The sequence below is a fragment of the Microtus ochrogaster genome, chromosome 6 (genome assembly GCF_000317375.1).
Source record: "Microtus ochrogaster isolate Prairie Vole_2 chromosome 6, MicOch1.0, whole genome shotgun sequence".
NCBI lineage: Eukaryota > Metazoa > Chordata > Mammalia > Rodentia > Cricetidae > Microtus > Microtus ochrogaster.
The window spans coordinates 83,248,821-83,261,139 of NC_022013.1; the positions used below are offsets into that span (position 1 = coordinate 83,248,821).

Genomic DNA, 12,319 nt, shown 5'->3' on the forward strand with positions numbered 1-12,319 from the left:
GCCATGAAGATAGTCCAACATCAGAAAGAATATCCTACCTTCAGCTGGGGAGGCCAAACTGCAGAGTTCAAAGAACTAAGCAAAGTGTGCCTTTCCTTTGCTATGGAGACCCTATTGGTCCCACTGATGTGAGTGCTGAAAAGGGATCTCTCTTCTCTGCCTCCCTCCCACCTGTGACCTCTAGTGCCATCTACCGTCCCCCAGGAATTGCACTCTGTGTAGTGTGTGAGCCTCACTTAGACAGACTATGTCAGTAGAGGCTCTGTGTGAACCTGACAGAAACTCCGTCTTTTCCTGTCCTTCAGACTGACACTTCCCTTGGACAACCTTTGCTTCTTGCTGGTATGTACCCTTTGACCCTACTCTAGCCAGTATGGCACAAGGAAAATAATTATGCTATGCTTCTCCCCACTTCTCGCTCCTGGCTCCATCCTTTCCTGACAGCGTCCTGATAAATAAGCACACTGGCGGTTGACTCGATTGCATCAAAAGGAGGGTTTCTCTGCTAGTGTCTGGAGGATTGCAGGGTAACACAAAGGAAGCCAGAACAAAGCAGAACTGCTCGGAACCAAGACACACTGGCGCCCCAAATCCAGAAGGCCCTCTGACTACCAAGCTCACCCACCTTCCCCTTTCAAACCAAAAGTCTGGTTCTTAGTTCTACCATCAGGTCTCTGGGTGACCACTAACAAACTGGATAATCTCTAAAAGGTGGCATTTTTGTGACAAACCCCACAGGTGACATATGATCAGATCAGCATAAGCAGGCACAGTGGCACCTTACTATGATCCCGCAGTAAGTTGGGGAGTGAAAGAAGTCATTTTAAAGATGATTATAACTTTATATTCTGATTATAAAATACAGTGACACAGAGAACCACTACATGATCATGGTAGAAAAGTGTGAAATACAAATGAATAAAAAGCCTGGGTGCAAAAAGCAGCAGCGCCAGAAACTTCCTGGAGGAAGTGGAAGTGGAGACTGTTGGGAAATAAAGGAAGTAATGGCACATTGAAGGGTCAGGTGTGGGGCAAACTGAGAGAAAGAGACATGGTGACCTGTGCTTGAGGCAGGGGTCTTGGAAGAAGAATGACAGATCAAGACTCAAAAGACATGGGATGGGGCTGGAGAGATGGCTCAGCAGTTAAGACTGGCTGCTCTTCCAGAGGTCCTGAGTTCAATTCCCAGCAACCACATGGTGGCTCACAACCATCTGTACTGAGATCTGGTGCCCTCTTCTGGCATGCAGGCATACATGCAGTCAAAACATTGTATACATAATAAAGAAATCTTTAAAAAGAGAAAGCCATGTGGAATATCAGAGTAATGGTCTGGGCTACTGCTTCCAGAAGCTTCCTAAGTGTTGCATGTCAAACTTTCCTGGGAGCCAGACTTAGAGTCCTGAACACCAAGTTACCTACAAGTCTATGATCCAAAAGTTGCCAGACTTTTAGTCTTGCGTGTAAAGACACAAACACAGACATGTGTACATGTTTGTGTGAAAATATTTCTATGTGTTGCAGCCTGTTTTTATTGCCTGTCATTTTATCGGTGTCAAGTTTCCATAACTAAGTCCTTTTAGAAACATTTTGCATGAAATTCTGCATAATGTTTCATCCTAGGCTTTTAGTAAAGTCCTGTGCTATAAATACAGAATGGGGCTCCTGGTAACAGTGTGTTCCTTAAAGAGGGCCTGGCATGAGCATGTGCCAGCCCATTTCAGCCTTTGCTGCCTCAGTGACAACCCCCAGGCAAAGTTCCCAATGGATCCAACAGGCACTTCGCTGGGGCTTCTGTGAAATGCAGAAGGAATGGGCTCCTGTGGTAAGAAACATCTTTCTTGTTTGAGATTAGAATTTATCTTGGTGGTTGATGCCATTCCTTGAACAGATGGTTGATAAATAAACATGGCTGTTTACAGTGTCATTCAGACAGGAATGACAGCAGGCTAGTGCTATTCAAATTCAGACTCCTCCCTGCTGTGCCTCTCCTGAGCCTTAGAAGCCGCCAATGAGATCTGCAGATTTCATCTTTCTGTCCATCAGGTATCAGCCCCATATGTCTGTGCCTTCGGTGAGTATTCAAGTTCATTGACCCTTTTTAGCACTGTCTTGTCCCATTTGTGCTGATACAACCAAAGACCATAACCAGAGTGAGCTTACAAACACCAAAAATATATCACCCATGGTTCTTGGAAGACCAAGCCACAGAGTCAGGAGATGTGGTGTCTCGTGAGGCACCCTGCTTCAAAGATGGTGCCTTCTTGATGTTCCCATTTGATGGAAGGGGAAGCCCACTTCCTCCAACCTCATTTGGACATCAGTCTATTCATGAAGATAGAGCTCTCTTGTGAAATGGCCCCACCATAAGCTAGTAATACCATCACACTGGGGATTGTTTCAACACATCAATTTTGAAGACACAAAACCATAACTAGCACCTACTCTGGGTCTGTCTATATGTGACACCCGCTCAGGAGTTCCGAAATCAAATGTTATGGGAAGATAAAAAGCATATGTGGTGGTTTGAATCAGAACGGCCCCCCGAGGCTCATATTTTCAAATGCTTAGTCACCAGGGAGTGGCACTATTTGAAAGGATTAGAAGAGTTAGGAGGTGTGGCCTTGTTGGAGGAAGTGGGTCACAGGGGGTGGGCTTTGCGGCTTCAAAAGCCAAGGCCGAGTCCAGGGTCTTTCTAGTCCTGCGGATCAGGATGTAGTTCTCAGCTATTTCTCTAGCACCATGCGTGCCTACTGCCATGCTCCCTACCCTGAGGATAATGGACTAACCTCTGAAACTGTAAGCAAGCAAGCCCTCAATTAAATGTTTTCTTTTAAAAGAGTTGCCCTGGCCATGGTGTCTCTTCACAGCAATGGAAACCCTAACTAAGACAGCATACAATTCCTCATACCAAAACCACAGCGATAAACACAGCTGCAGCTATATCAATCTACTATGCCCTCCCTGGTCTCTGACCCACAGCCCTGTGTGTGTCAAACCCAGGCCATGTAGGAGCAGAAGACGAAGAATACAGCACTCCCCAGACATTGGGTGCTGCTTTAGGGTAGAAGGTGGATTGTCCAAGCAGAAGGTGGCTTGGACAATCCTTCAAAATAGCCTTGAACAGCACACGCCCCTCCCAGGAGATTTGGCAGGCTCCCCAGAGACTCCTACAAGCTTCTCTGTCTCCTGACTCTGAGTTTTACACTTTCTTGCTTTGGTTCCTCCTATCACACGCGAAGGAATCCATCTTTCCTTGATTGGTTGCTTGTTGGAGAACCAAAGAGTGTCCAACAGACTCAAAGCACAAGGAATCATATTTACCTGTGCCACAGATAACTGTGGCCACGGGGTTCTCAATTACAAATCCCAGATGCTTGCAGAATATATATATATGAAGTTTTTTGGCTCATGTAACTAACAAGTTCAGGGGTATCGTCATCTCCAGAGCTTGAATGAGGCACCCCACTTCACCTCTTTCCATCCCTCTCCCCATTTCCACTTTTCTTGGCTAAACATAGGCAAATGCTTCCCTGCAGCTCCTCACTTCCCCCACACGGGGAAGGAAGTCCCAGTGACCCTACCCCATGCCCCATGACAACAGTATCTAGAGAACAAGGTTTTTCTCTCTCAGTGGCTTTCAATCCTTCAGGAACTGAAATCCATTTACATAGATGCTGGGCTTGGGCTTTTTGTCTGCTGTGAACTGGCTCCTGTGCCTGCGGGAAAGGCCTCATCTCAGAGTCTGAGCTTAGTCAGTGAGAAGCTGTTCCCTCAAATGATAACAAGGGTGCTGTTTCCAAAGAGGAAGATGCTGACTGGCAGAGGGGAAGATAACAATTGGGCCCCCACAGCCGGGCGCTGCAGTGTCTCTTCTGCATACCTCCTTCTTTTGAGCCACACAATCTCCGTGGCCTCCGCCACCATATAACACACACACACACACACACATCTCATCTGTTCCTTTCCTCTTCAGTCACAGGTAGCCCAGAACGATGTCTTGTTTTACACCCAGTCCCAAGATGAGGGACCTCTCAGTGAGCTCTGTGTATAGAACTTCATAGTTGGACAGCCTACAAGCTAAATGATGAATGTGAGCGTCACCAACACACCTAGCACACGAGAGTGAGAAGACAGAGCAATATTATCAGGCGGCCTTCAACCAGATCCACTGTCTTTTAGTTATGACTTATTACCTATAATTCTTTGCATCATCTGGTTCCGAGCCAGTCATTGTGCATAGGTGCTGTGTGTCTATGTATCTCCACGGTGGCTAATGATCTTTTTTTTTTTTTTTTTTTTTTTGAGACAGGGTTTCTCTGTAACTTCAGAGCCTGTCCTGGAACTAGCTCTTGTAGACCAGGCTGACCTTGAACTCACAGAGATCTTGTGCCTCTGCCTCCCAAGTGCTAGGATTAAAGGTGTGCGCCACCACCACCCGGCCTAGTGATCTTCTTATTCTGCTGCAGGAATACCTTCCTTGCCCAGAAGAAGCTTGCTACCTCCCACCCTGCAGGAATGCAAGTCTAACCCACACCCCTCTCTGATTTCACTCCTATCTTTCTTCCCAGTCACATCACCTGACAAGGAACTCACATGCTCTAGCCCTGCAAGGCACAGCATCACCTGACTTCAGCACCCAAAGGCAAAGGGGGCGGGCCTCTTACATGCAAACATTTTTCCAGGTAGCCCCATTTTGACAGAAGCTAGATTCTTGTCCCCCCAGAACCTGAGTTTCAGGAAGTAGCTCGTGTTCTGCACAGCCTGGAAAGTTCCACCAAGCACTTCAGCAATCCTACCTTAGTCTACCCTGGCTGAAGAGCCCAGGATGGGACAGGAAATGACTTAACTAGCTGCTTTATAAGAATATAACATGGATGCGATCTTCTTAGCCCAGGATGGAATTCCTTGAGTCAACCAGTTCCGATTTTAGAATCTGTTACATCTCCCTACTTGTTTCTGATTCCTAGCAGGAAGCAAAGAGGCTGCAGCTACGCCACGTCAGACCACTGGACCACCTAGCGTGAGTCTGTCTGCCACCGTTGCCCTCGGGCTCCTGGATCTTCATATGGACCCACATTACTCATTTGCTCGTGGTTCTTTCCTTTCTGCTGGTTTCATCTGATCATTTATTCATCCAGGCAGGCAAACTAGAGCACCAGAGCTCCAGGCTGGCCAGTCATCTCCTCAGACACCATGGAGTAAGGAGAACTTATTCCCGGTATTTCAAACAGGAGCCCTGAAATTGATCCCATGGGTCTGACTCATGTCATTTGTCTACCTTGGAACGATGAAGATAGAGTCCCCTCCATGACCAAAGGAACACAAAGTCTACTTCTGAAGAAGGTATGGCAGGTGGGCAGGTAGAAACCAAAGATGTCTCAACAGTCATTAATGACTCAGAAGCATCTCAAGAATTTGCACACCACTCTCTGCCCACCCCTTTCTCCTCCTCGTGACCCCTGACAGAATCTCACCTTTGTGTGCTTAGCTGCTTACCTGGTCCTTACTTATCTCACCCAGTCATCTGACATGCCTTTCCATCCTCCAGATTGTTTCCTTGGTAGATTCATAACAGGTAGGTCCCAGGCTATTAGACGGAGGAGAAGTCTGGGGAGGTGATTTTCTTTACTAAGAGCAAGGAAAGTGTACAAAGCCTGCTGCTGCCCAGACAACTCTAAACTCGCTCCCAGTTCTTGCCCCTGGGCTTAGACATATGTGGATGCAAAGGCTGGAGCTGCTGCCGCCATCTTATGAGCCATGTGGGGAAAGCCAAGATAACTGCAAAGACGTTAGCTTAGAATTCTGGCAAAATCAAACAACACAAGCAGCTCTACCCTTGCTTATCCACTGGATGTCTGTTTCTTTCATCTGGACACACCCTACCTCTTCGACAGCCATTCTCCACAAACACACGTCTCTTCACAGAGAGCAGCAAGCGAGAAACAGTCTGCGCTCTGTCCATCTTCCTTTGCTAAGGCAAACACATCTGACCCTTCACCATCCCACAGGACTAAGAAAGGGCACAAACCTGGATGTTCTTCCTGCTTCAGACTCTGTCACCCTTGTCGCTCACCGTTAGACTGGCAACACGAAACAATGATTGTGGAGGCTGAGAAGCCCCAAGAGCCAGGGGAGGTGATGGTCAGAGCCAACTCTGCTGTAAAGCTCCCCACAGCTAGCTTGTGCATTCATTTCCTGGGTGAACAAACTTTACACCCCCAAGTACCGCTCACAAGCAAGCATCCCTCAGCTGTCCAGTCTGCAAGCCGCAGTGTGGATCCGTAATCAAGCTGACTGGCCCATTCTCACAGTAATGACCAAGCAGAGCTTTTCTCTGAACCCACTCCCCAGACCCATGGTCCAGGCTTATCTTCTCAGTGATGTCCACAGCGTTCATCATCCACAGCAAAGACTTGCTGTGCAGACATCCACTTTCCCTTACAGAAAATGGTTGAGGAGACAAGGCACTGAATGTCAGTCTACAGGGAGGGGTAAATAAGCTTGGGGAGACAAGACAAGCCCTGTTCGTCCACAGAAACACTGCACACACTATGTAGAAGTGGCCTGGTTTATGAGACCACTCAGCACGAAGCTCCCAGTCCAGGACTCCTGCTCCAGGGCCGATGCCCTGGGGGCAGCCTTTCTCTGAGGTCCACACAGCAGCACATGTCTGCAGGGCTCGTGGATGTTCCACCAGCACACCAACCTCCATCAGGTCAGGAGAGCACACTAGACAGAGATGGGGGCAGCATTAGAGACTATGAAATAGAGAAATCAAACATCCTGTAGCCAGAACAGCCTGGCTGTCACTACACACAGGTCCTCTGAAGCATCCCCACACCACCCTAAATTATCCTTCACTCACAGTGAGGAAGAAGCACGGCTGGTGGGGGGGGGGGGGGAGAGCGCCATTCTGTTTTATGCCAATGACTCCTGAGTAAATGAGGAAAGGCCCAGGGAGGCCTCGTGATGGCACCGCCTGGAGACAGAGTGTCTGGCAGGGAAGACACAGTGCAGAGGGTAGGGAAACGTACCGCAAAGTTTGCAATCCGCCCCCATCTGCTCTGTGCTGTTCCATCCGTGCAAGCACTGAACGGCTTGTCTGCTCTTGCCAAACAGACCCATGTGGAGACCAGGCTGTCTGGAAAAGTCTATAGATAGAAGGAGGGTCAGTCTCGCTGTCTGGGGTCTCACTGACCTGGCACAATCCAACCCAAAGGCAGAATGCCCGTTGACCTACATGCTAGCACTTTCGTGCTGAGATCTCAGGGTTCCAGTCTCCAGTCCTGTGCTCCCCAAGTTCACAGTCTCATGGGAAGCCCACAGATTGACCAAATGTAGTTGACTATGAAGTTAGAAAGGCAAACTGAGGCTAGACTGTGAAGGGCCTCGCACACCAAGCCAAAGGGCTTAGGACAGATCCCTTCATCCATGGCTTCTGTTTGGATGGTTACACTTGATCCAGACACATAGGAAGAAAACATTAAAATTTCTGTATTTCTGGGCTGGAGAGATGGCTCAGTGGTTAAGAGCACTGATTGAGCTTCCAAAGGATCTGAGTTCAATTCCCAGCACCCACATAGTGGCTCACAGCTGTCTGTGACTCCAGTTCCAGGGGACCTGACACCCATGCACATAAGATAAAAATAAACAATTTTTTTAATTTTATTTATTATGTATATAGTGTTTTGGGCACCAGATCTCACTGTAGATCGGTGTGAACCATTATGTGGTTTCTGGGAATTGAACTCAGGACCTCAAGAACAGCAGTCAGTTCTCTTAACCTCTGAGCCATCTCTCCAGCCCTAGATAATTTTTTTTAAAAAAAAATATGTATTTCTATGCAACTAAATGCGTAACAAATTAGATAGTTCAGTGCTCACTTCAGCAGCACATATACTAAAATTAGAATGACACAGAGATTAGCATGGCCCCTGCACTAGGATGACACGCAAATTCGTGAAGCGTTCCATATTTTTGTGTTTTGTTTCATTAAGGAAAAACTCTTTTAAGAGGAAAAAAACAAATTGGACCGTTCAGTCTAGGGAATTCCAGGCTCACGTGCGGATTGGAAGTTGCTTCATGTGTTGCAGAGAACCTAGGTTGTTCCTATGCAAGACTGGAAGAGCATCGGAAACCACAAAGGAGCTGGTAAGACAGATGGGGAGTGTGGAAGGATGGACACACGGGTGCAGCAGAAGGAGTGGACAGCATCCGCCCCGGCCATGGCTCCCCAGCAGGAATAAAAGCAAACCAAGAGTCCCTGGTGAACAGACACTGGCAGTCCTGCTCATAGGACAAAGCCATGGCTCTCACAACCCCTCTAATTCCATGGAGGGATTTGAGGAGACAGAGCACCTCCTGCGAGGTCGCTTTCCACCTGCGGTGTCTCAGGTAGCTATACTTAGAGAACATCCTGAGAGGGGGCCTAGTGTTTAACACTGGGTTACTCTGAGGGCCTGATCACAAGATCTAATGGATCACAAGATCTAATGGATCACAAACCTGGGGGCCTAGGAACAAACTGACACAGCCTCTGGGTGAGAGAGCTGAGCAGGCAATTCTGGAGAGGAAGGCTGGATGCAAACATGCCAAGAAGTTCAGGTAGCAGGTTACATGTAGACAGAAGGCTGCTGACCAGAAACCTTGCCCTTTGTAGCTGGGTAACCTGGTAAGCCCCAGCATGAGCTTAACAGGTGCTCCACACTTGGAGCCACCACCCACTGCGGCTCACTTCCACTAGACTGAGAACTCTGACACTCCCCCAGAGCCCATGACTTGTGCAGTCTTCTTCCTCCCATGGATGCCTAACGATGCCTGGGGTTGGAAATCACTTGCAGTTAGTTCTCCTGTATGGATCTCAACACTTTAGTTCATTTCCCCAGTCCCCAAAGCACTCAGAGACACCATTAGCCAAACTGGTACATATGAACTGGGGTAGAGGGGGGTGACTCTAGAGTATGGGAGCATGGGAGAACCCACCTCACCATAGGATGCAAAGCTAAGTGTGGCCAGCAAAGGCTCCTGGGGTGAAAAGAAGGGAAGTCGCTAGAGGAAACACAGCCCTTAAGGACATTTGGTACTTAGCCAAGCTTGGCTGAGCACCAACCTAAATGGTAGGAAAGACAAGAGACCTCAACTTCCACTGAAGCCCACTCCCCATCCACCTGGAAGACCTCAGAAGATACTCTGTCTTATTTTTATTTTCCTTCTTTTTTTTTTTTTTTGCCTTTGTGTTTCCCCCTTTCCCCTTTAGTAAACTTTGGTTGTTATTTTTATTTGCTTTTTTAAAAGACTTTGCTTTTAATCATCTTAAATTTTATCTAATGTTTGTATATTTTTCTTCTTTATTGCACCATCAGAACTTTTTATCTATTTGGTGTTATTGCTGTAACCACTGCTTATTTTTCTTCTTTCTTTTTTTTTCAAGTTTGTAATTATAAATTAATGTACAGAAAACTTAGCAGTTTAGTGGTGAGTTTTTTGACTTTTGCCTTTTTCAGCTTGGCATTTTGAGCCGCAGATTTAGGATCCAGGACGTTGCCTGGCGGTGGATCTCATCATATCTGCCCTTGTAATTGGTCCTAAAACAGCTTCCACCAGCTTAGCCAGCCACACCCTTGTCTTCCTAGTCAACCTTTGTGAAGGCAGCAGCGCTGCAGGTCTTCCTGTGGACCAGCCGCCCAGCCTGGCCTTCCCCTTGATGATGCACTAGGGGAACCCCCTCTTCTGACACAGACCAGGCAGGAAGACCACCGGCTCAATGGGGTCTGCATCGTGGGCAATTGCCACCAACTGAGCCTTCTTGTTCTCCACCAAGATGGTGATTGTATTGACCCCCACTTGAAGGACAAGTGGTCTCCTAGTTGGGACATCCCCTTTGCCAGCAGCCTCTGCTTCCCCTGCTTTGTCTCTGGCCTGTACTTGCGGGCAGGCTTAAGCAGCTGAGTAGCTGTTTGCCAGTCCAGGGCCTGGGTGAACTGGTTAGTGGCAGGCGGAACTTTGAGCCGCTTATAGAGGATGGCCCTTTGCCACTGCAGCCTAATGTAGCAGGGTCATCTGACAAAGCACATGAGATCTCTTTGGCGCTGAATGTCCTCCCCAATGCCAAAGTTCTTAGGCCTTTTCTCAAACAAAGGATTTACCACCTTTTTGGCCTCCTGTTTCTTCACAATGGTGGGGACCTTTTCCCCTTGACCTTCTTTCCTTTGAGCATCATGCTCAGCTGGATGAGCTGCTTTCTTCTTTATAACTTGTATTGTTAGTTGACCCCCAAGAAAAGCCTGCTTATCCTCTGTATATACTTATGGTTGTGTAGCTTGGTATTCTTGTGGGACTCCCAACAATAGGAGTGGGACATGTCTCTGACTCTTTGCCTGCACTAGGGACATTTTTCCTCCTACTGGGTTGCCTCATCTAGCCTTGATATGAGAGTTTGTGCCTAGTCTTATCGTAATGTGGTATGCTACATTTAGTGGCTATCCCTGGAGGCCTGCTTTTTTCTTTAAGGGAAATGGAAAGAGCAGATCTGGGGGAGGAAGGAGGTGGGGGAGGAGCTGAGAAGAGCAGAGGGAGGGGAAACTGTGATGGGGTGTCATGTATGAGAGAATTTAAAAATTAATTTAAAAAAGAATTTAACTTAGTTCTAAACAAAAACGAGAAGTCTTCCCACTGAAAATATCCTCAAATAAACTAGAAAAAAAATGGCTATACCAAAAGATACACAAATCACAAACAGAAACTGAAGAAACATGAACGAATAAGGCAACACTATGCCTTCCGAAGCTCAGACCCCAACACTATACCTTCCGAAGCTCAGACCCCAACACTATACCTTCCGAAGCTCAGACCCCAACACTATGCCTTCCGAAGCTCAGATCCCAACACTATACCTTCCAAAGCTCAGATCCCAACACTATACCTTCCAATGCTCAGATCCCAACACTATACCTTCCAAAGCTCAGATCCCCAAATAAAACAGATATACTGAAGGGGATGGCATGCCAAACAAAGAATTCAAAAGACTACTTTAAAAATGATCAAAGACTTTAGGGTTGGAGAGATGGCTCAGTGATTAAAAGCACTTCCTTCTGGCCATCATATTGAGACAGAAGCCATTCAGGGATACACAGAAAGACTAGCCATAAAAATATATATATATTGAAAAACAAAGACATATCAAGACAGAATAAACTAAAGGAATTCAGGGCCACCAAACCAGCATTACAGAAGATACTTGAAGGAATCCTACACACAGAGGAGGAAAGAAACGTCTCAATTATGAGAGCACAGGAAAGAATAAATGCCATGAAAGGAATATGTGAATAAATAAGAACTAGACAGGAATAATTATGTCTAACTCAGTAAATAAAATTCATAATATGAATAAAAGAGAAATAAAATAACCATATATGAACCAGGAAATAACTAACCAAAGTTCCAGGACCAGCAAACCCTTGTCAATCACAGCCCTACGTGTAAATAGGGTTAGTACACCAGTTAAAAGATACTATCTGACTAGATTAAGAAGCAAAACCTGCCAGGTGGTAATGGTGCCCGCCTTTAATCCCAGCACTTGGGAGGCAGCAGTAGGCAGATCTCTATGAGGTCAGGGCCAGCCCGGTCTATAAAGTGAGTTTCAGGACAACCAAGGCTACACAGGAAACACTGTCTCAAAAAATTTTTAAAAATAAAATAAAAAGAAGCAAAATCTGGGGACAAGTGAGATGTCTCAGTGGTAAGAGCACTAGCTGCTCTTGTAGAGGACTGGGGTTTAGTTCCCAGCACCCACAGAGCAGCTCACACTCATCTGTAACTCCAGTTGCAGAGGATCTAACACCCTTTTGTGGCCTCCTCAGGCACTGCATATAGACATATATTCAGGCAAAGCATCTAAATGCAAAAACTAAAAATAAATGTTTTTAATAAAAATAAATAAAAACTCCTCTTCCCAGGAGAAAGCGCCACACCACAGAATCAGCCTGATCTGCTGTAGCACACAGGTGTCAGGGATGCTCTTCCCCCCTTCTGTGCCTTCAGAATTTCATTTTGTATCTTCCTAAGCATGGAAGGTAGGAAATGAGCCTCGGGTCTGGAAGAAATTATATTAAATTTCATGCTCATCTTCATTAACTAATACTAGATCAATAAACTCTACCTTCAGAATATTAAATAAATAAACCACATTCATCAACAGCTAGATCATCCAAACCAAAGAATCTACAAGCTTCGGAGTTTGACTACAACAGAGACCAAACAGACAACAGAAATCTGTAAAAACATGCCCATCAACAGCTGGACAGCACATCCTTCCCAG

The 12,319-nt window shown here is 46.5% G+C and overlaps 1 non-coding gene across 1 annotated transcript; it reads left to right on the top strand.

The window, feature by feature from the left end:
* The first annotated feature begins 7,878 nt into the window (after positions 1-7,878).
* On the top strand, positions 7,879-7,982 carry LOC113456245. Its single transcript, XR_003377095.1, has one exon. It is a non-coding gene; the product is annotated as a U6 spliceosomal RNA (small nuclear RNA).
* The last annotated feature ends 4,337 nt before the right edge of the window (positions 7,983-12,319 follow it).